Source organism: Bos taurus, chromosome 18 (assembly GCF_002263795.3).
Source record: "Bos taurus isolate L1 Dominette 01449 registration number 42190680 breed Hereford chromosome 18, ARS-UCD2.0, whole genome shotgun sequence".
NCBI classification, from domain to species: Eukaryota; Metazoa; Chordata; class Mammalia; order Artiodactyla; family Bovidae; genus Bos; species Bos taurus.
The window spans coordinates 3,066,545-3,091,784 of record NC_037345.1 but is presented as its reverse complement, the minus strand read 5'-3'; the positions used below and the strand labels follow the sequence as shown (position 1 = coordinate 3,091,784).

Sequence of the window (25,240 nt, the reverse complement as noted above, 5' to 3'; positions counted from 1 at the left end):
TCCCTGTGATTTTCTAGTCTGCTGCACTGTCTTAAATGTGTTCAGATGACCAAGAGCACCTGGTCTCTCTACAGGGATTAAATTCCAACAGGCAATGAAAGGAGGGTTCTAGAAGACTGTGACTGTTCAAAATGCAGCAGGTTGTGAGAGGAGTACCTCTCCTCACTCATCCTGAACCTTCTCTGGAAAATGCAGCCGCTATTGGCTTCCTGTTTTAAGTGAAGACACGTTCCCTCTGTCCTGAGAACCTGTACTGGGGAGGAGCCTGCAGCCACCACCGTGAAGCACTGGAGGAAGGACATCAGGAGGTGCATGGCTCTGCCTAAGAGCCCAGGTTCTCCAGACTCAGGGAGGGTGGTCTCTGGGGGTGCTGTCCAGAGCTAGGGGTGTTCATTTCCTAGAGCAGTGGCAACAGATTACTACAAACTGTGTAACAACAGAAATAGCTTCCCTTACAGTTCAGAGCCCAAAAGTCTGAAATCCAGACAAACTCTGGGTTGATAATCCAGTTCACATCTCTCTCCTAGCTTCTGGTGCCTACCAACCATGTTCTTCCATAGCTGGTGGCTGCGTGGTTCTAACCCCTGTCTGTGGTCACACGGCCTCCTCCTCTCTTCCCTGTTTCTCTGTCAAATCTCCCTCATGGGTATTTCCTACAAACACTTATCATTGCATTTAGCACCCACTTGGATACTCCGGAATGACCTCCTGGTCTCAGGATCCTTAACTTAATTACATCTGCAAAGACTCTTCAAATAGGACCACGTTCACAGTTTCTAAGAGTTAGTTCACGCACAACTTTTTGTACACCACCATTCAACCCACTGAGAGTATCATGATAACATACTTACCTAGGTAATTACCATGATAACCTAATATTTTCACTAACCCTGGTGGTTTACAAAGCATGCTCATCATTTAGCTTAGTATCATTTTTCAGTTGCTCAGTTGTATCCGACTCTTTGTGACCCCATGGACTACAGCACTCCAGGCTTCCCTGTCCTTCACCATCTTCCAGAATTTGCTCAAACACATGTCCATTGATTCAGTGATGCCATACAACCATCTCGTCCTCTGTCATCCCCTTCTCTTCCTGCCTTCAATCTTTCCCAGCATCAGGGTCTTTTCTCAAGTATAGCAAATCATTAAGTCACCTCCCACTCCAGAGCTATTGAAATTGTTCAAGAACTGCTAGCTGCTTTGAGGGAAATGTTAGGCAGGAAGTTAGGCATGCGTGAGGAAGGGTGGCCTAGCCAAAATGGATGCAAGCCGATCTCTAAACCCCACCCCAGACAGGCCCCAATGCAGCCCAGGAGAGTTCAGATAGGCTACAAAATAACCACAGAGACCTTTCGGACTCCTGCACATGCCCCCTAAGCACAGAGCGGATACAAACTAACCACAGGGGCACCTCCAACTGAGGCACAGGTGCCCTTGATGCACAGTATCCTCTTCAACCCTCCCCATCATATAACAGAAACAAGATAAATTAAAGATATCATAATTTAGCAGGAAATGTACACAAGTGCAGAGAAGTTGAATAAAGGTGAAAATGCAATGCTTTGCAAAGATTAGGGGTAGAGTAAAGGCTGCTTGCTCCTTTTTCCACTATTTCTTCCTCAACATTACTCTTTCTCACAAGAGCTCAACAGCTTATGTGTACCACAAACACCCCATCTTCACCAACTCCCAGAGCTTGCTCAAACTCATGTCCATCAAATTGGTGATGCCATTCAACCCTCTCATCCTCTGTCATCCCCTTCTCCTCCTGCCTTAAATCTTTCCCAGCATCAGGGTCTTTTCAAGTGAGTCAGTGCTTCACATCAGGTGGCCAAAGTATTGGAGTTTCAGCTTCAGCATCAGTCTGTCCAGTGGATATTCAGAATTGATTTCCTTTAGGATGGACTGGTTGGATCTCCTTGCAGTCCAAGGGACTCTCAAGAGTCTTCTCCAACAGCACACTTCAAAAGCATTATCTCTTTGGTGCTCAGCTTTCTTTATAGTCCAACTCTCACATCCATACATGACTACTGGAAAAACCATAGCTTTGACCAGACAGACATTTGTTGGCAAAGTGATGTCTCTGCTTTTTAATATACTGTCTAGGTATCATAGCTTTTCTTCCAAGGAGCAAGCGTCTTTTAATTTCATGGCTGCAGTCACCATCTGTAGTGATTTGGAGCCCAAGAAAATAAACCTGTCACTGAAAATATATGCTACATTAAAAAAATACAGTAACTGCCCAATAAACTCTCAAGTGAAAGCTATATATATGCTATAGTATTGTTTTAAACTTATTTTCTTTAATAATGTGAGCATTTAGAGACAATATACAGCTGACCCTTGAACTATGCTGTGGTTAGGGGCACTGACCTACCTTGAAGTCGAAAATCTGTGTGTAACGTTACAGCTGGTCCGCCACACACACAGTTCTGCATCCACAGATTCGCCAGTGGCAGATCATGTAGTACTGTAGTATTTACTGTTAAAAACCTGTGGGGCTTCCCTGTTGGTCCAGTGGTTAAGAATGTACCTTGCAATTCAGAATCCAATTAGGGTTTGATCCCTGATCAGGAAGATCCCCTATGCCACAGAGCAACTAAGTCTGTGCGCCACAACTACTGAGTCCATGCCCGGCAAGTGCTGAAGCCTGTGGACCTACCGCCTGTGCTCTTCAAAAGAGAAGCCCACGCACCACAGCTAGAAAGCAGCCCCACTCGCCACAACTAGGGAAAGTCCACGCGTAGCAACAAAGACCCAGCACAACCAAAAATGAAATAAATTAATTAATCTAAAAATCTGGGTACAAATGGATGCTTGCAGTAAAACCCATCTTGTTCAAGAGTCAACTGTACGGATCTTTCTCAATTTACAATAGGGATACATCCTGATAAAACCATTATAAATTGCAAATATTAAGTTGAAATGTATTTAATACACCTACCCTACCAATCATCATAGCTTAGCCTAGCTTACCTTAAACATTCTCAGAACACTCATAGATATTTATGAGAAAAAACCATCTACCTTCTCAAGAGCTCCAACTACCTCTATTACACAGAGGACTGGAAACAGATACACACAAAACAGTATCTACCACTAATAATTTAAAAACCTTTAACTTCAGCTTTGTGAGAGCCATCAGATCTCCATTTCTTTGTCTCTATACATGAGTCGGGGTCTTTATCTGTACAGAAGTAACACCAAGTCATGTTCACAGGAGGGTTTAACTTCCACTGGCCACTCAGAATCAGCAGTCAGGGATGGAACGGAGGAAGCACTGATTAATAGAGCTTTAAAGGCTGCTTCAGATGCCTTAAGGCAAATACAGTATCCAAGAATTCCACATCTTTCCACTGGTTCAAAATTTCATTCATAATCACTACTTTAGCCAAATTATACAGGACGGCAGTTTCCCAATGACAAAAGCCTGTTTCCTTTCTTTTTTTGGCACTTCAAGGGCAACCCAAGGCTATTTCAATAAATTATGGATATGCAGTTACAGAAAAAAAATCAGGAAATGGAGACAGGGACAATGTCCTCAGAGGATCGGGTAGAACACAATGGAGTATATATCTGGTCATTATATTTAAGGGAGCAGGCACAGGGGAGAACACAGCTGTAATGCCTTATTAAGTACCCTGGGCTGCTTAGAAAGGAAGGAGCTTTGTCTAAACACAGGTACAGAATTTTCCACAAAGGGCTCCTACCTTTAAAGTGTTCATCTTTCTAACCCCCAAAGCTTAGCACAAGTAACAAAAGAAAATCTTTTTCTCCAAAGTTGAAAAGAAAATATCTACCCATTCCTTATGTTGCTCCCTGGTTCCCTATATACAGAGCACTTCCTGGGGAAAAATGACCTAAAGTGGTAGAATTCTTTAATGAAGGTTCTCACTTTATTACAGATTAAATGCACCACATTGTCAATTTATAAAACTATCAACATGGATTGAGAAGTAGTTCCCATGCCTGCTAGATTGTGTTATTAGCTCAAAGCTGATTATCTGACTACTTTTCTATAAAAGTGAAGCCCAGAAACTACAGATCTGGAGAATCCACGCCTCAGAAGAAACCAGCAACGTGGCCTTGTGAGCTCACTGAGCTCCCTCAGCGAACCCCATCTCTCCACCTAGAGCAAAGCTCTGGGCAGTAGCCACTGTCAACTGCAAAGCAGTCATCTGGAGAGTATGTAATTAAAATTGATTTTGTATCCACCTATATACTGTTTTTAATCAATTTACTATTTCCTTGTTGAATTATTCTAAAGGCTGAACCTCATGGTACAAAGGGCTATTTTTTTTTTACAGAAACATCCATTATACAAAATGTTGAAGTTATTTTCAAACATAGTAATTCTCACAAAAATTTTTTTCAAAGAAGGTTTACCAACCTCTTTGTTCTTTGAACCAAAGCCAGCGATATTCCATAAAACTCTGAGAAGTGAAAAAGAAACAACTAATAATTTTCATGAAGCAGTGGTGGGCAGAGTGAGGGTTTCAGCAAATGGCAGTTGTGACGGCAGTTGTGTCAAATCTTCCAGAGTATTCTCCTACATATCACCAACTTAAGGGATGAAGGCAAATGGATGCTTTGGAGGATGTATCTTACTAAACTTACCGAACTTACTAAAGATATTTTCTCCACCAACCCTTCCATTCATTTTAAAATTTCCTAATCCCTTGTATTAACTGCCTTCCAGTTTGAAATACCTAGAATAATTTCCTTTCTGCTGACCAACTCCTAGCTAATCCAATAAGGAATACAAATTACCCTCAGACTGACCACTTTTACATTTAAAAAGTAAAATAGTTAATTTTATATAGTCCAAGTAACCAGGGTTTAAAGAAAATTAACATTTCTATCTAGTCAGATAACAATGGTCACTTCCAACCACACTTCATCCTCTGACATAATCTGGGATCATGTGATCATGTGGTTGGTTGACTTGCGTTCATTTGACCACTAAGTACTGCCCTTCATTAAAAGTCGGCAATGGCCCCTCGGATCACTGATACCATCTCCAATTAATAGTGCAGGACACCAACTATATGGCAGTCTTAGTTCCCACATGCAGAAATAGATGAATCTGAAATCAAACCGGATACTGCCTCATGCCTGAGCCCTTTCTGTCACAGGCCCTGACTTTTCACCATAGTATGTGATATTACAGAATGGTCATGATGAACATTTTGGGAATTAATATAAGGTAACCAACACCATACATTGTTTTGTAACAGCATCTACATTCTGAAATCTCTCCCATATGGCCAGATACTGTGGAAATCTTCCCAGCCAGCTCATAGCAGTAGATGTGTGGCTTTCAAGATGCTGTGAAAACCTAGTACCACGTGGGTCCCCATGGGATGGGCTCTCAAGAAAAGATCTAACAAAGGGGCTGACTAAAGGATATGGATCTAATGCAACAACAATAACAACAACAATCACAAAAACGTTATTCCCAAGACATATGTCACTGGAAGACATACTGGCTGCACTCACCTGGGTCTTCTATGAAACACACATGGTGACATATTTCTCCCCAAAACCACCACTTTCTTCAATTTTCTTAACCAAATTCTGTAAATTCTGAGGCTCTTCCAGAAAAGATGTACTTTTTTGCTGAGAACAGTGCAACAGCAGAGCCCTCTCTTTGGCAGGCAGTTACTTAAAATATGCCCACTGGACTTCACAGTGGGAGGCTTGGCCTCACCCTGGGGCAAGAAACTGTACCACCAGCAATTTTCCCTGCCAATCCTTCCACATGACGAAGCACATATGGATGCAAATAAGCTAATCTTTCTCTGGAAGAGTAAGCTGCACCTGGCAGTACCTTACAGAAGCGCCAGACAGAGAAGATGTGATTGTGAGGTACCTGGGGGACTGCCACAAAGCAGGCTGGGAAAATCCCCACCTGGGATACTTCAGAGAAAACCTAATCATCTGCTGGGATAATTGGCCTCTGAAAGGGATACATGCTAATAATAGCATTGAGCCATAAGGTTATTAAACTGCCGAAAGGTTAGGAATATGTGCCTATTGATTAGAGCATTCCTGAAGACAGCAAAGCCACCAGTTAAAATAAATGGATGACCTGATATGAAGAGGAAGAAACTGTGCATCCTGTTACGTGGTAAAGAAGACTGAGGGACGCGTCATCTCCTCACATAACAAAACATAAAGAAATTACATAAAGAGCCTGATGGTTCTCTGTAAAAATTGGGAAACTACCAAACCACCAAAATAATGATGCTGGTACACAATATAATTAGGAAAAGGAAAATAATCTTAAAAGGATCTGTAAATACATGGTCTAGCTTGCTTTCCAAAACATGCCCCTTTAATTTCTCTCTCTACCCTGGATTTTCTAATGACAAGACATGTTTTAAAACATGTTGATGATATCACTACCCTTCCTCCCATAGACAGATGGGTGTCCATGCCCCCTCCTTAAATATTAGTGACCTGCTTGTAACCAGTGAGATGGGGGAAAGTGATGCCACAACACTTCCAAAACTAGGGCAAGAAAAGACAACGCAACTCCATCTGGTTCTCTCAGAACATTCGCTCTAGGAAAACTCAGACTCCATATAATAAATAGGTGCCCTGAGACCACCATGCTGAAGGAGGTGAGCAATGAAGCAATTCCCTACTGCCCCAGCTGTGGTTCTCGCTAACCACTTCCCTCATAGCTCAGTTGGTAGAGAATCCGCCTGCAATGCAGGAGACCCCAGTTTTCAGTCAGGAAGATCTGTTGGAGAAGGTATAGGCTACCCGATCCAGTATTTTTGGGCTTCCCTCGTGGCTCAGCTGGTAAAGAATCCGCCTGCAATGCAGGAGACTTGGGTTTGATACCTTGGTTGGGAAGATCCCCTGGAGAAGGAAATGGCTACCCACTCCAGTATTCTGGCCTGGAGAATTCCATGAACCATATGGTCCGTGGGGTAGCAAAGACTTGGACACGACTGAGCAACTTTCACTTCATCAGCTTCAATTCCTAATCACATGAATGAGCCATCTGCTGCCAGCCACACCATTTGCTGACCATTGCCACAACCAACATCTGATCAAAACAGCACAACACACCCCCAAACAAGAGCTGCCTGTCAAGCCATTTCCAAATTCCTGAGACACAAAAATATGAGCAAACAAAAAGGTGATTTTTTCCCCACACCATTACGTTTTGAGATAATTTGTTACGCAAAACATTGCCAACCAGTCTCCAAACTTCCAACAAATAATAACATTCAGTAATGTCTTTCAATTGACAAAGTACAATCACATCATCTCAATTAATTTTTATAAATATCACGTGAAACAGGTATAATAATCACACACTACAATGACCAGAACAAACAATATCACAATTAGGATTCAGATCCATGTCATCTTATTCCAATGACCTTCAACGTTGTGCTGACTCCCAAACAAGGTGATATATTTTAAATGTCTAAAAAATTTATCTACTCAAAAATTCTAGATAATGAAAAAATGCTAGGTAATTAAAAAACTAACAGCAGTGTTCCTTTGCCTGACATTTCCAGATGGACTGTCTCGCCATATATTTGTGGTTTTTTTTAATTAAAAAAAAATAATAAAGCAATTCTTGCAAAGTCTAGATGACAGCCAATCCTTGCATTTCTTTATATTTGTAACTAACAAGATGATTTCTATGCAATTTTACCCTCACCATTATAAGGAACAGACCAATTTTCAGGAAATGAAATAAAAATGAATTTTAACCACGGATGGAAAGACTTGTATTTCATAACAACTCTCTGGATTTCACATTTTTAATCACACATTGAGAATTGATTGGTTGGGGTCCTTAAATTTAGAATTTGCTTACTCCTAAAAGAGTTTGCCAAATCTGGCATGTTGTCTAGGTATTTTGAATTCCCTTGTATTAATTTTTTTACAATGGAGAAGTCAACAAAAACACACTTACTTTTTCTTATTAAGGGCACTAATGTGACACAAATAAGTGTTCAACATGCTTCCAGCCTTAAAGAAGCTTACAATCTTGTTGGGGCTATTTTGATATAAATTTGTATGATGCAGAAGAAATCATATTGGATTAGGAATATATTTCCTTGCATACCTAAAAAGGGTACTAGAAATACAAAGCTTGAAAATGCCTTAAAATTCACAAAACACAAGCAAATGTGATATAAAATATGTGCAGATTAAAACAAAGATTTTGACCAAAATGGTGACTGGAGCCCATGATATTTCTGCTCTGTTTTTGGAAAGTATTAAGTTATATTTTACTGGCTGATTCCAAAAGAGACAGTCAATTGCTGATTACTAACCCCTTCTGATTACATACACCACACAAGAAGAAAACACAAAACTAGGTTTCCTAGGAATTCTAATCAAGATAGACATTGGTGAGATTCCAGGAATTCACCTGAAGTTCAGTTCAGTTAGGTTGCTCAGTCGTGTCCGATTCTTTGCAACCCCAATGGACTGCAGCACGCCAGACTTTCCTGTCCATCACCAACTCTTAGAGTTTACTCAAACTCATGTCCATCAAGTCAGTGATGCCATCCAAACCAACTTAGCCTCTGATGTCCCCTTCTCCTCCTGCCTTCAATCTTTCCCACCATCAGGGTCTTTTCAAATGAGTCAGTTCTTCACATCAGCCTGCAATAAGCAGGGTGACAATATACAGCTTTGACACACTCCTTTCCCAATTTGGAACCAGTCTGTTGTTCCATGTCCAGTTCTAACTGGTGCTTCTTGACCTGCACATAGATTTCTCAGGAGGCAGGTCAGGTGGTCTGGTATTCCCAACTCTTAAAGAATTTTCACAGTTTGTTGTGATCTACACAGTCAAAGGCTTTGGCATAGTCAGTAAAGCAGAAGTAGATGTTTTTTCTGGAACTCTCTTGCTTTTTTGATGATCCAAAGGATGTTGGCAATTTGATCTCTGGTTCCTCTGCCTTTTCTAAATCCAGCCTGAACATCTGGAAGTTCACAGTTCATATACTGTTGAAGCCTGGCTTGGAGAACTTTGAGCATTACTTTGCTAGTGTATGAGATGAGTGCTAAGATCGTGGCATCTGGTCCCATCACTTCATGGCAAATAGATGGGGCAATAGTGGGAACAGTGGCTGACTTTATTTTTTTGGGCTCCAAAATCACTGCAGATGGTGACTGCAGCCATGAAATTAAAAGACGCTTACTCTTTGGAAGGAAAGTTATGACCAACCTAGACAGCATATTAAAAAGCAGAAACATTACTTTGCCAACAAAGGTCCATCTAGTCATGGCTATGGTTTTTCCAGTAGTCATGTATGGATGTGAGAGCTGGACTATAAAGAAAGCTGAGCACTGAAGAATTGATGCTTTTGAACTGTGGTGTTGGAGAAGACTCTCGAGAGTCCCTTGGACTGCAAGGAGATCCAACGAGTCCATCCTAAATGAGATCAGTACTGAGTGTTCATTGGAAGGACTGATGTTGAAGCTGAAACTCCAATACTTTGGCCGCCTGATGCGAAGAGCTGACTCATTTGAAAAGACCCTGATGCTGGAAAAGATTGAAGGCAGGAGGAGAAGGGGATGACAGAGGGTGAGATGGTTGGACGGCATCACCAACTCAATGGACATGAGTTTGGGTAAACTCCAGGAGTTGGTGATGGACAGGGAGGCCTGGCGTGCTGCAGTCCATGGGGTCACAAAGAGTCGGACATGACTGAGCAACTGAACTGAACTAAACTAAGATGAATGCAAGCGTACAGTACTTTGAACATTCTTTGGCATTGCCTTTCTTTGGGACTGGAATGAAAACTGACCTTTCCCATTCCTGTGGCCACTGCTGAGTTTTCCAAATTTGTTGGCATATTGAGTGCAGCACTTTCACAGCATCATCCTTTAGGATTTGAAATAACTCAATTGGAATTCTTCACCTCCTCTAGCTTTGTTTGTAGTGATGCTTCCTAAGGTAGTGATGCTTCATGTGAAGCAGGTCAATGAAAGTCTAAGTTGAGGTTTATTAGCGCAGATAATGTCTAATTGAAGTGAATAAGACAAACGGAATTGTGAAATAAATATAAACCATTTCTGAAATTTCTTAGAGCAATTTACCTAGACTCTATGAAAATAAATATTTACATACTCTATGGTTGCTACAAAATCTAAATTTTCCTGAAGTTATTTTTTTCTATCACCACTAAGAGGATATGACATGCTTCAGAGAAATAAACTAGAGAATTGGGCATAGTTCACTTGCACCAGGCATCTGATTTAATACTACGGGGAAAATCTCACAAAGAAATACAAGGTTCTCTTGAAACATTAGGGATTCAGAAGAGAATATGCCCATTTCTCTTGATTTCTGTATTTAAGCACAAACCAATGGAGGAAATTTTCCTGCTTAAAGTGATTCAAAACAGCAGCAGGACGGCACTCTGGCTTGTAAATCAAGATGACAGTATCTTGATGTCAATGCCCCTGAGTTGTACCACAAGCTTGAGGTCCACTTTTGGCTTTAGTTTTCTGTCAAAATAAACAACAGCAGTGGGACACTAAACATTTGAGAAAATCTTATTAAGGAGATTCCAGTCCAGCACAGTGACCTACACACCAAACCTACAGTTACGTATGGAACAACTCCCTCTTGGGAATAAAACCTTAAGACTGGTTGGTTGAGCGGCACCTACGTCTCGGGAGGAGGAGAGAAGGAGCGGGTAGGACAGGGTGCACACGGATCCCCACAAACCTCACCCCCCGAGCGGCAACCCACAGTCAGGAGGGAACTCACACCTTCTGCTTCTCCCTGAGGAGTGAAGGCTTTGAACCCCACATGAGGCACCCCCAACCTTCATGACCCACATCTGACATGAGCCTCCAAAACATCTAGCTTTGAAAACCAAGGGGGCTCACCTCACCAGACCCACACTGCGGCCATCTGGGAAACAGCTCTGGAAGGCCGGTGCTGACTCACCCGCCAGCGCCCAGCGCGGAAGCCGCCTCCAGGGACGCCCAGCCTGCGCGGCAGAGGCTTTGCTGGTCCTGAAGCGTCGGCTCAGCGGCCGGTGTCTGATGTCACACACCCGGGAGCCGGAGCCGGCTGGGGCTCGCTCAGAGGGAGACCCGCAGGCGGCGTCTCTGCCCTTCTTCCAAGGCCGGGATCTCCCAGGAGGGACTTTGCACACATCAGGCCCTGGTACGACCTAAGTTCCTGGGTTTCAGTTTGGTGCTCAGTTTTACATCAGGTGCGTGGTTTGATATAGGTGCTGGGTTTTACGCCAGGTCACCCAGCTGTATATTTCGTGCCCCGTTATTATGTCAGGTGCCCAGTTTCAGGTACAATGTCAGCTTCTATGTCCGGTGCCCCCAGGTTTACATCAAGTACCCCAGTCTCCTGTCAGGTTCCAGGTTCACGTCAGATACCCGGCTTTTACGTCAGACGCCCAGGTTTACATCAGGCACTCGATTCTACGTCAGGAGCCCAGGTTTACATCAGGCGCCTAGTTTTACCTCAGACGCCCAGGTATGTCAGACACCCAGTTTCTATGTCAGGCACCCGGTTTTACATCAGGCGCCCAGACTTACGTCAGGCGCCCGGTTTCTACGTCAGACGCCTGGTTCTAGTCAGGCTCCCCGGTTTACGTCAGGCACCCAGTTTCTACGTCACACGGCAGGGTTCTGCATCAGCCGCCCACATCAGGTGCTGGGCTTCTACACCAGAGGCCATGTCGGGTGCCCAGGTTTACGTCAGGAGCCCAGTGTTTTAATGTGCCTGGTTTTTACATCAGGCGCCCAGGTTTATGTTAGAGTCCAGGTTCTACATTAGGCACCGTATTTTTACATCAGGCGCCCGAGTTCTACATTAAGCCACAGGTTTTTACGTCAGGCACCCAGGTTTATGTCCGGTGCCTGGTTTTTACGTCAGGCACCCAGGTTCTACAGGCACCGAGGTTTCCGTTAGGGACCCAGGCTCTACCTTAGGCACCCAGTTCAGCGTTTGGTACCCCAGTTTTCCATGGGGAACCCGGTTTTAAGTCAGCTTTGGGGTTTTACGTCTGTTGCCCCTGAGTTTGCATCAAGTGTCCCAGTTTTATGTCAGGTCCCAGATTCACGTCAGGTACCCGATAATAAGTCATGTGACATGGTTTCACATCTGGTGCCGGGTTTAGTGTCAGGTGACCCAACTTTCTGTCTTGTGCCCCAATATTTTTTTTTTAAGTAAAGTAAAGCTTTTATTATTTGCAGCTTATGAAAATACGAAGATTAACATGTAGAACCTACATACAACATATGTAGAACCTAATACAAACTAATGGAATTAGTAAATTATTTTAGCTAGGTAGGTCCCTGGATAGATCAATAAACAAAAATTATATTTTCATATACCAACAACAAAAAAATTTGCAAATGAGTTTTGAAGTGAATTCTTTGTACATCATGAAAAAAATACCAAATACCTAAAGAAGTAGGTCCCCCTTATTTGTGGAGGATGTGTTCTATGACACCCCCCCAACCTCCCTCCCATGCCTGAAACTAAAGATAGTACTAGGCCTTGTGTATAAAGTTTTTCATATACAAACATACCTGTGATAATGTTTAACTTATAAATTAGTCACAGAAAGACATTAACAACAATAACTAATAATAAAATAGAACAGTTAAAACACTATTGGAAAACTCAGCAGTGGCCACAGGACTGGAAAAGGTCAGTTTTCATTCCAATCCCAAAGAAAGGCAATGCCAAAGAATGCTCAAACTACCACACAATTGCATTCCTCACACGCTAGTAAAGCTCAAAATTCTGCAAGCCAGGCTTCAGCAATACGTGAACCCTGAACTTCCACATGTTGAAGCTGGTTTAAGAAAAGGCAGAGGAACCAGAGATCAAATGGCCTACAACTGCTGGATCATTGAAAAAGCAAGAGAGTTCCAGAAAAATATCTATTTCTGCTCTATTGACTATGCCAAAGCCTTTGACTGTGTGGATCACAATAAACTGTGGAAAATTCTGAAAGAGATGAGAATACCAGACCACCTGACGTGCCTCTTGAGAAACCTGTATGCAGGTCAGGAAGCAACAGTTAGAACCGGACATGGAACAACAGACTGGTTCCAAATAGGAAAAGGAGTACATCAAGACTGTATATTGTCACCCTGCTTATTTAACTTATATGCAGAGTACATCATGAGAAATGCTGGGCTGGATGAAGCACAAGCTGGAATCAAGATTGCCGGGAGAAATATCAATAATCTCAGATATGCAGATGACACCACCCTTATGGCAGAAAGTGAAGAAGAACTAAAGAGCCTCTTGATGAAAGTGAAAGAGGAGAGTGAAAAAGTTGGCTTAAAGCTCAACATTTAGAAAACTAAGATCATGGCATCCGGTCCCATCACTTCATGGCAAATAGATGGGGAAACAGTGGCTGACTTTATTTTTGGGGGCTCCAAAATCACTGCAGATGGTGATTGCAGCCATGAAATTAAAAGACACTTACTCCTTGGAAGGAAAGTTATGACCAACCTGCTGCTGCTGCTAAGCCACATCAGTCGTGTCCGACTCTGTGCGACCCCAGAGATGGCAGCCCACCAGGCTCCCCCCCATCCCTGGAATTCACCAGGCAAGAACACTGGAGTGGGTTGCCATTTCCTTCTCCAATGCATAAAAGTGAAAGTGAAGTCGCTCAGTCATGTCCGACTCTTAGTGACCCCATGGACTGCAGCCTACCAGGCTCCTCCATCCATGGATTTTCCAGGGAAGAGTACTGGAGTGGGTCGCCAGTGCCTTCTCCTACCTAGACAGCATATTAAAAAGGAGTGATCTTACATTGAGATCTTTAATCCATTTTGAGTTTATTTTTGTGTATGGAGTTAGAAAGTGGTCTAGTTTCATTCTTTTACAAGTGGTTGACCAGTTTACCCAGCACCACTTGTTAAAGAGGTTGTCTTTAATCCATTGTATATTCTTGCCTCCTTTGTCAAAGATAAGGTGTCCATATGTGCGTGGATTTATCTCTGGGCTTTCTATTTTGTTCCATTGATCAACATTTCTGTCTTTGTGCCAGTACCATACTGTCTTGATAACTGTGGCTTTGTAGTAGAGCCTGAAGTCAGGCAGGTTGATTCCTCCAGTTCCATTCTTCTTTCTCAAGATAGCTTTGGCTATTTGAGGTTTTTTGTATTTCCATACAAATTGTGAAATTATTTGTTCTAGCTCTGTGAAGAGTACCGTTGGTAGCTTGATAGGGATTGCATTGAATCTATAAATTGCTTTGGGTAGTATACTCATTTTCACTATATTGATTCTTCCAATCCATGAGCATGGTATATTTCTCCATCTATTAGTGTCCTCTTTGATTTCTTTCACCAGTGTTTTATAGTTTTCTATATATAGGTCTTTGGTTTCTTTAGGTAGATATGTTCCTAAGTATTTTATTTTTTCCGTTGCAATGGTGAATGGAATTGTTTCCTTAATTTCTCTTTCAGTTTTCTCATTATTAGTGTATAGGAATGCAAGGGATTTCTGTGTGTTGATTTTATATCCTGCAACTTTACTATAATCATTGATTAGTTCTAGTAATTTTCTGGTGGAGTCTTTAGGGTTTTCTATGTAAAGGATCATGTCATCTGCAAACAGTGAGAGTTTTACTTCTTCTTTTCCCATTTGGATTCCTTTTATTTCTTTTTCTGCTCTGATTGCTGTGGCCAAAACTTCCAAAACTATGTTGAATAGTAATGGTGAAAGTGGGCACCCTTGTCTTGTTCCTGACTTTAGAGGAAATGCTTTCAATTTTTCACCATTGAGGATAATGTTTGCTGTGGGTTTGTCATATATAGCTTTTATTATGTTGAGGTATGTTCCTTCTATTCCTGCTTTCTGGAGAGTTCTTATCATAAACGGATGTTGAATTTTGTCAAAGGCTTTCTCTGCATCTATTGAGATAATCATATGGTTTTTGTTTTTCAATTTGTTAATTTGGTGTATAACATTGATTGATTTGTGGATATTGAAGAATCCTTGCATCCCTGGGATAAAGCCCACTTGGTCATGGTGTATGATCTTTTTAATGTGTTGTTGGATTCTGACTGCTAGAATTTTGTTAAGGATTTTTGCATCTATGTTCATCAGTGATATTGGCCTGCAGTTTTCTTTTTTTGTGGGATCTTTGTCAGGTTTTGGTATTAGGGTGATGGTGGCCTCATAGAATGAGTTTGAAAGTTTACCTTCCTGTGCAATTTTCTGGAAGAGTTTGAGCAGGATAGGTGTCTGCTCTTCTCTAAATTTTTGGTAGAATTCAGCTGTGAAGCCATCTGGACCTGGGCTTTTGTTTGCTGGAAGATTTTTGATTACAGTTTCAATTTCCATGCTTGTGATGGGTCTGTTAAGATTTTCTATTTCTTCCTGGTCGAGTTTTGGAAAGTTGTACTTTTCTAAGAATTTGTCCATTTCTTCCACGTTGTCCATTTTATTGGCATATAATTGTTGATAGTAGTCTCTTATGATCCTTTGTATTTCTGTATTGTCTGTTGTGATCTCTCCATTTTCATTTCTAATTTTATTGATTTGATTTTTCTCCCTTTGTTTCTTGATGAGTCTGGCTAATGGTTTGTCAATTTTATTTATCCTTTCAAAGAACCAGCTTTTGGCTTTGTTGATTTTTGCTATGGTCTCTTTTGTTTCTTTTGCATTTATTTCTGCCCTAATTTTTAAGATTTCTTTCCTTCTACTAACCCTGGGGTTCTTCATTTCTTCCTTTTCTAGTTGCTTTAGGTGTAGGGTTAGGTTATTTATTTGAGTTTTTTCTTGTTTCTTTAGGTATGCCTGTATTGCTATGAACTTTCCCCTTAGGACTGCTTTTAAAGTGTCCCACAGGTTTTGAGTTGTTGTGTTTTCATTTTCATTAGTTTCTATGTAAATTTTGATTTCTTTTTTGATTTCTTCTGTGATTTGTTGGTTATTCAGCAGGGTGTTGTTCATCCTCCATATGTTGGAATTTTTAATAGTTTTTCTCCTGTAATTGAGATCTAATCTTACTGCATTTCTGTAAGACCAGAAACTATAAAACTCCTAGAGGAGAACATAGGCAAAACACTCTCCGACATACATCACAGCAGGATCCTCTATGACCCACCTCCCAGAATATTGGAAATAAAAGCAAAAATAAACAAATGGGACCTAATTAAACTTAAAAGCTTCTGCACAACAAAGGAAACCATTAGGGAGGTGAAAAGGCAGCCTTCAGAATGGGAGAAAATAATAGCAAATGAAGCAATGGACAAACAACTAATCTCAAAAATATACAAGCAACTCCTACAGCTCAACTCCAGAAAAATAAATGACCCAATCAAAAAATGGGCCAAAGAACTAAATAGACATTTCTCCAAAGAAGACATACAGATGGCTAACAAACACATGAAAAGATGCTCAACATCACTCATTATCGGAGAAATGCAAATCAAAACCACTATGAGGTACCATTTCACGCCAGTCAGAATGGCTGCAATCCATAAGTCTACAAGCAATAAATGCTGGAGAGGGTGTGGAGAGAAGGGAACCCTCTTACACTGTTGGTGGGAATGCAAACTAGTACAGCCACTATGGAGAACAGTGTGGAGATTCCTTAAAAAACTGGAAATAGAACCGCCTTATGATCCAGCAATCCCACTGCTGGGCATACACACTGAGGAAACCAGAAGGGAAAGAGACACGTGTACCCCAATGTTCATTGCAGCACTGTTTATAATAGCCAGGACATGGAAGCAACCTAGACGCCCATCAGCAGATGAATGGATAAGAAAGCAGTGGTACATATACACAATGGAGTATTACTCAGCCATTAAAAAGAATACATTTGAATCAGTTCTAATGAGATGGATGAAACTGGAGCCTATTATACAGAGTGAAGTAAGCCAGAAAGAAAAACACCAATACAGTATACTAACACATATATATGGAATTTAGAAAGATGGAAACAATAACCCTGTGTACGAGACAGCAAAAGAGACACCGATATATAGATCAGTCTTATGGACTCTGTGGGAGAGGGAGAGGGTGGGGAGATTTGGGAAAATAGCACTGAAACATGTATAATATCATGTATGAAACAAGTCGCCAGTCCAGGTTCGATGCACGGTACTGGATGCTTGGGGCTGGTGCACTGGAACGACCCAGAGGGAGGGGAGGGGAGGGAGGAGGGTGGAGGGTTCAGGATGGGGAACGCGGGTATACCTGTGGCAGATTATATTTGCCAAAACTAATACAATATTGTAAAGTTTAAAAATAAAATAAAATTAAATTTAAAAAAAACATTAAAAAAATAAATAAATAAAAATAAAAAGCAGTGACATTACTTTGTCAACAAAGGTCTGTCTAGTCAAGGCTATGGTTTTTCCAATAGTCATGTATGGATGTGAGAGTTGGACTGTGAAGAAGGCTGAGCGCCGAAGAATTGATGCTTTTGAACTGTGGTGTTGGAGAAGACTCTTGAGAGTCCCTTGGACTGCAAGGAGATCCAACCAGTCCATCATTTAGGAGATCGGTCCTGGGTGTTCAATGGAAGGACTGATGCTGAAGCTGACACTCCAAAACTTTGGCCACCTGATGCAAAGGGCTGACTCATTTGAAAAGACCCTGATTCTGGGAAAGATTGAAGGCAGGAGGAGAAGGGGATGACAGAGGATGAGATGGTTGGATGGCATCATTGACTCAATGGACATGGGTTTGGGTAGATTCCAGCGGTTGGTGATGGACAGGGAGGGCTGGCATGCTGGTTCATGGGGTCGCAAAGAGTTGGATACGACTGAGCGACTGAACTGAAATATACACTATATTGTAATAAAAGTTATAAATGTGGTCTCTAAATACATTATTGTACAAATTTATTGCCTTGTCCATCTTTTAACTAAACACTTACCACACAATGGCTGTATCTTCTGAAGTCTGAAGTCCAACAGCTGAACTGACACAAATTTCTTTTTTCCTTCTTCACAATTTCATAGAGGAAACATTTGTTATTTCTAGATCTTAGCAACCTCAGCATATGTTTTTTTTTTTCCTTTATTAAGTAAAGAACTTTCATCTTTTCACTTAAAGGAAAAACTTTATATATCTGAATTGCAGCATCACTACTCTTGCACTTTGGGGCCATTATTAAGTAAAATAAGTGTTTCTAGTACACAAGCATTGTGATGCTATTGTAACTAAGCAGGACCTATGAGGCCTTCAGGTGAGAGAATCCTCCCCATAAGTCCTCGGCTTTGCCTCCTCTCTGAAGTACTTAGACAACAGTATCTGATGCACATTTTCCTGCTTTGCTTTACAGATACTAAAACCATCACCGAATGGAAGAAGTTAGCTACTTGATGATCATAAGCACACAGACCCCCCAGACGTACTGGAGCCTCAGGATTGATCATGTTAACCCCTGTAATATTGCCCTCTTACCTCACCATCAACCTGTCAGAGAACTATGCCCTGAGACACTCCCACACCTTGGGTCTCCTACCACTAGCTTTTAAAAATGTCTCCCTGAAACCCATCGGGGTGTTCAGGTGTTTTTGAACATTAGCTGTCCTGGACTCATTGGCTGGTGCCTTACAATAAACACTGCCTTTTTCTTCACCATAATCCAGTCCCAGTGGATTGGCTTACTGCGCATGGGCCAGCAGACTCAAGTGTGGTTCAGTAACACAGTGACAGTCAGTTTGATAACCAAGATGGGTACTGAGTAATGGGTGCTCTACAATTTAGAGCAGGAGGGCACAAAATTTCATCATGAGACTCAGAAAGGTGCCCAATTTAAAATTTACAAATTGCATATATTTGAAATTTTTTCATTTAATATTTCAGACTCGTTTGATGCTCTGGTTTTACATCTGGTCCTCTGGTGTTTGAGACTGCCTCCAAAGGACACCTCTACATCACTTGACTCTGGTGGCCGGTGGGGCCTTTGCTTTCAATCCCACAGGACTGTTTGTATTTGCATGTTTTAAAATCTGCTGCCTGAGCCTCTGACTTCCAATCTGCCCGAACCTAGGTTCTGACTGAGATTCCCCAACTTTGGAATACTGACTGGTCTTGGTACAGCCTCAGCCACTGAAAGTGAAGTCTCTCAGTCGTGTCTGACTCTTTGCAACCCCATGGACTATAGCTTACATTACCAGGCTCCTCTGTCCATGGGATTTTCCAGGCAAGGGTACTGGAGTGGATTGCCATTTCCACTAAGAGCCATTAAAAATAGACTGGGCTTCCCTGGTGGCTCAGTGGTAAAGAAGCCGCCTGCCAATACAGTAAACACGGGTTCCATCTCTGACCCAGGAAGATCCCACATACCACAGAGCAGCAAAGCCTGGGCACCGTAACAACTAAGCCGGCACTCCCAAGCCCGCAAACCCCAACTACTGAACCCTCACTTGCAACTTCTGAAGCCCACGCACCCTGGAGCCTGCTTGCTGCAACTAGAGAAAAGCCCGAGCATCAGCGAAGACCCAGTGCAGCCATAAACAAATTTTTTTAAAAAATAGAGCTGACATGCAAGTTTTCTAAACCTTGGGACTTGACACTTTGGACTGGGTAATTCTCTGTTGGCAGCCAGAGGGGTTCTCGGGCATGGAGGGAGGTTTTCCAGCATCCCTGACTTCTACATATTACGTGCCAGGGGTATGGCCCCCTTCAGTTGTGACTCAAAGCATTGCCAAGTGTCCTAGAGGGAGAGAGAAATCGCTCCCAGTTGAGAACCACTGCAGTGGAGCCACTAGATGATACCTTTCAGCTCCAAATGTTTATAGTCAAAATGAAAGCAGAATACGGTACATAATGAGCCTGCCCCATCCTCCCAACCAACCTGTGTCATGGTAGGTACCATCCTCTTCTGTACCCAGCTGTAAAGCTTGCAGAGCTGTTTGCCTCAATAACGTTCCAAACCTGGACTGTAAGGACTGAAAACACCGAGAAACCCTGTAAAATAGATGACAGGGTGTCCTGCTCTATTAACACAGTTAAGAACCTCCATGAATAGCGCTTCTAAGCTATTATCTAGAGAGAGAGAGGAATGTTGAAGAGTTTCTCCACATGAAAGCACTTATCTGCACAGTCATAAAAGATAACCCATTACCATGGCAGGAAATCAAAACTGCAATAAATTTCAAAAGAGAAGAATGAGGAGGAAGGGGCATAAAGGACTAGAAGAAAATCTCAACTGACAGCATGCCCCACACAGAAACTAGAGGAGGGCTGTGCAGGCCACGAGCACACGGTGTACAGAGTGCCCTGGTGCTGGTGCTGAACAAGGAGACACGTAGAGAACTGATGCAAATGCATCAAGAGGGTCTAGACAGTACTGTTTAGACAAGGCCTTCTTGCCATCATCCAAATCATGTTCAGATTAAGCTGAAAACATGACAAAGAAAACCTCTGCATTGGATTCTGGCACTGAGAAAATTCTATTTGGAAGCTGTTAAATAGCTCATGAAATTAAAACTCACACCTGAACTAAAAGTCTCCATCTTCCTTTGTTTGTGCTAAAATCCTAGAGCATATCCCATAAAATATTTTAAGGCAAGAAACTTCAAAAACTCCAGGAAGTATGTTTAGTGAGCATAAGAAGAAATCACTGAGCTATAGATATTTATGGCAAGTAAAAATTGGCTTTTATTAGTTACTGTTCCTAAATAACGCTCTTATAAACTCATTTTATTTTTTTTAAATTTTATTTAATTTTTAAACTTTACATAATTGTATTAGTTTTGCCAAATATCTAAATGAATCCACCACAGGTATACATGTGTTCCGCATCCTGAACCCTCCTCCCTCCTCCCTCCCCATACCATCCCTCTGGGTCGTCCCAGTGCACTAGCCCCAAGCATCCAGTAAAAAACACCAATACAGTATAATAATGCATATATATGGAATTTAAACTCATTTTAATAGGGGATTGACATGACTCTCTACTTATTATCATACAAGGTTCTCTATTTTACTTCTGTTACGTTAATACAATTTAAAGAAAAAGGGGAATCCTGAATTAAAAAAAAAAAAAAAAGACCAATTGTTTTCCTTTGTTTTCCGCAAGAATTTTATCACAGATTCCCCTTAAATAAGAAGTATGGGGGCTTCCCTGGTGGCTCAGTGGCGAAAAATCCCTCCCTGCCAATGCAAGGTTTGAGCCCTGGTCCAGGAAGATTCTATATGCCACGGAGCAACTAAGCCCATGTGCCACAACTACTGAGCCTGTACTCTAGAGACCAGGAGCCACAGCTGAAGCCCACGTGCCCTAGGGCCCGTGCTCCACGACAAGAGAATCCACCACGTCAGAGGCCCGCACACCGCAACTAGAGAGCAGCCCCGACTTGCCACAGCTGGAGAAAAGCCTGTGCAGCAGTGAAGACCCAGCACAGCCAAAGAATTTTAAAATAAATAAATAAATAAATTTTAAGTTTTTAAAAAGAAGTTATCATTATTAAAAAAAAAAAAGCACACAGGAGTCCGATGCCTGAAAAAACCTCTTCCACCGTTTGCCAGCTACACGATGCTGTTAATTCGTTTAATATTACTGGGAACCAAGTTTCCAAGAGGTTAGACATAACAATTATACAGTACTCATGGGGTGGTTGTGAAAATAAAAAGAAACAACATACGAAAAAAGGCTTTGCAGACCGTAAACTTCAATCAAGGGCTGTTTTGTTGAATTAACATAAAATGTGTCCACAGTGCTGTTTACCGCAGAAGGCAATGGCACCCCACTCCAGTACTCTTGCCTGGAAAATCTCATGGATGGAGGAGCCTGGTAGGCTGCAGTCCATGGGGTCGCTAGGAGTCGGATACGACTGAGCGACTTCACTTTATTTTTTCACTTTCGTGCATTGGAGAAGGAAATGGCAACCCACTCCAGTGTTCTTGCCTGGAGAATCCCAGGGACGGTGGAGCCTGGTGGGCTGCCGTCTGTGGGGTCGCACAGAGTCGGACACGACTGAAGCGACTTAGCAGTGTGGTTTACATAAAATGTTCCATCGTGCAGATGACCAAGAGACCCAGTTTGAAGAAACTTCGGACAGGCTTTTTCCAGACTTTAGACCCTGACTTCCCTTTCTTTAGAAAACTTGTAAATTCTTTCTCTGCCCGTTTGATATGTAAATCCTTTTAAAGGCCTCTTGCTCCTTGTACCTTCCAGGAATGTCTTCCTCCAGGAACTGGGAGCCACCACTTTGAAACGTTAACATCAAGGAAAAGAGCTCTTCAGTCTCCCAGTTTCTGTGGTAGGGTAGGGGCCCAACTTCCGGGAGCACGTTGCTCCAAGTTGTAAAACTGCCTTCAGTCACTGAAGATAGGAGAAAGTTTACTTTTCCTCTGAGAAAGATCCGTTAGTAAATACAGGTGACCCCATTCCTTGGCTATTCAAAACTCTCCCACCCTTTGTTTCAGCAGAGTTAAGTTCAGACTTAAGGTCTGGCCTTTCTTCTCTGTTGCAACAGCCTTGAAGAAAGTCTTCCTCACCTGTTAAATTTTGTCTTGTAGGATTTCTGTTTTGGCACCTGTTTGCAAACCAAATGAAGATATCCCGGGATTTATTTGCAGCAAAACTCCCCAGCTTCACCAGTGACAAACGGGTTCTAGCTCTTCTTAGTCTCTAATAGATTGGAATGTCCTGGAGGCGAGGGACTAACCAAAAAACTGACCACGTCTAACAATGGCCTGTCTATGTAACCATGTATTCAATATGTGAGTCAACATGTTATTACTGAATCAGCATACATATCAGAGTTTCACTTATCAGAAGCCAGAGCACTCGAAATACTACCACGGGTAGTAGATCTGGTAATGCTGCAAAGTAGATGGCAAGATAAACCCATTTTTAAAGTATTTTATTGAGGTATGATTGACATACAAAAAGCTGTATGTATTTAATATACATGACTTGATGAGTTTGAAAATAAGTATGCAGCCCATGAAATCATTACCACAATCTATACCTTAAACCTACCCATCACCTCCAAAAGTTTCCTCATACTCTCCTTACTTATCATGTTTTTGTGATAAGAACACTCAACATAAGATCTATCCTTTAGAAAATGTTTAAGTATATAATACAGTATTGTTAACTATAGCCACTATGCTCTGCAATAGATATCTAAGACTTATTTATCTTGTATTACTGAATCTTTGCACCTTCTGACTGATACCTCCCCGTCTTCCCTAACTCCAGTCCCTAGCAACTGCGGTTCTGAGTCACTGCTTCTGTGATTACATTCCTCTTGTAAGTGGTATGCAGCATTTTTCCTGCTGTCTTACTTAGTTCACTTAGTATAATGTCCTCCAGGTTCATCCACATTGTTGCAAATGGCAGTATTTCCTTCTTTTCTAAGCTTGAATAACATTTCATTTTAGGTGTTTGCCACATTTTCTTTATCCATACATCTGTAGATGGACATTTAGGTGGCTTCCATGTCTTGGCTTTCGTGAATAATGCTACAGTGAACGTAAGAGTAAAGATCTCTATCTGAGATATTGATTTAGTTTTCTTTCAGTATATACCCAAAGTGGTTTCGCTGGGTCACAGGGTAGTTCTACTTTGTTTTGAGAAACTGCATACCGTTTTCACAGTGGCCGCATCAGTTTACACTCGCAGCAGTAGTGCACAGAGGCTCCCTCTTCCTCTCACTCTCCCAACACGTGTCTTTTGGTTTTTGGTTTGTTCGGGTTTTATGTTTGCTTTTGTTTTGAATAATAACCATCCTGACAGGTGTGAAGCGATATCTCATTGTGGTTTTGATTTGCATTTTTTCCCAGATGACTGGTGATGTTGAGCATCATTTCATATACCTGTTGGCCATTTGTATGTTTCTCCTTCAAAATCAATGCATTTCAGTGCAACTTCATAAAATAGTGGCTTTGGAGACGGACTGTACATGCATAAATATACAAATCTCAAGAAATAGCAACATCAGACATTTGTCAACATTAAACATAATTTAAACCTAGTTAATTTAGCTCTAAAACATTTTACTAAAAGATGCAGAAAAAACAGATATGGCACAGGTACAAGACAAATGAGCAGAGTAGTCTCAGGAAGAAAAAGAGAAAATATAAAACTCTTAAATCCTTCCCTAGTTCTCAAATACTTCCAGCATAAAGTAAAACACCTTAGCACATCAAAAATTTTGGCCAAATCTGGACAAGATCAAATTTCTCCTCTTTCTTTCTTTGCATTTGCTCCTCTACCCCTTATACTCAGTATCTTCTTGTGAATGGAGAGGACCTTCCCCCCACATGTCAGACCCTGAAACAGCTAAATCTAGTACTACGATCATCTAAAACCTCTGTAATGGGTTACATAATCACTGTGTCACATCCAAACCCAAAAGCCCTATGGAATCGCTTCCATCTCAATGTGTCTAGGACTCTGCATTTTTCAAAGCAAGTTCATCTATTGTCTTTACCATCACTAGCAGCAAGTTAAGTATTGTTATTAAGTCCACTTTATTTGTGAGAAGTGTGATGTTGATTGAGTTTATTTCTTACAACTTTATGAGGTATAATTAATATATAAAACCCACATGTTTAATATGTACAATTAGATGCAGAAAGAGTGCCAATGTCTTTCTCATGTGTCAAGACAGCACTTAGGAAAGGCCTTCTGCCCATTTCTTTGTGGGAAAATCAGATCCCGTGCATAAGTGCATGCGTGCTCAGTTGTGTCCAACTCTTTGCAACCCCATGGACTGTAGCCCACCAGGCTCCTCTATCCATGGGATTTCCCAGGCAAGAATACTAGAGTGAGTTGCCATTTCCTTCTCCAGGGGCTCCTCCCAACCCAGAAAGCAAACTTGTATCTCCTGTGTCTCCAGCATTGGCAGGCAGATTCTTTACCTCTGAGCCACCTGGGAACCAATCAGATCCCAGGAGTGATAAAAAGTGATCTCTGATTCTGTATGTTCCCAGAAGGGTGCTGGGACTGAAATGCATACAAAGGGATAAAAGATGGACATAACATCACCAGGACAACCAATAGGGTTAACCTGAGTTTTTACCGGATTCCCCAGAGCAGCAGGTAAACACATAACATAGGCTTAGAGCACCCCACTCCAGTACTTTTGACTGGAAAACCCCATGGACAGAGGAGCCTGGTAGGCTGCAGTCCATGGGGTCGCTAAGAGTCGGATACGACTGAGCGACTTCACTTTCACTTTTCACTTTCATGCATTGGAGAAGGAAATGGCAACCCACTCCAGTGTTTTTGCCTGGAGAATCCCAGGGACAAAGGAGCCTGGTGGG

At 41.8% G+C, this 25,240-nt stretch overlaps 1 long non-coding RNA gene across 1 annotated transcript in view; it reads right to left on the bottom strand.

Moving 5' to 3' along the window:
- The window catches only part of LOC132342776 (uncharacterized), a 32,068-nt gene extending 13,526 nt beyond the window's left edge, over positions 1-18,542 (bottom strand). Inside the window, exon 1 of the long non-coding RNA XR_009491261.1 lies at positions 17,886-18,542. This is a non-coding gene — a long non-coding RNA (uncharacterized lncRNA). The remainder of the gene's footprint in view (positions 1-17,885) is intronic.
- Between the last annotated feature and the right edge of the window lie 6,698 nt (positions 18,543-25,240).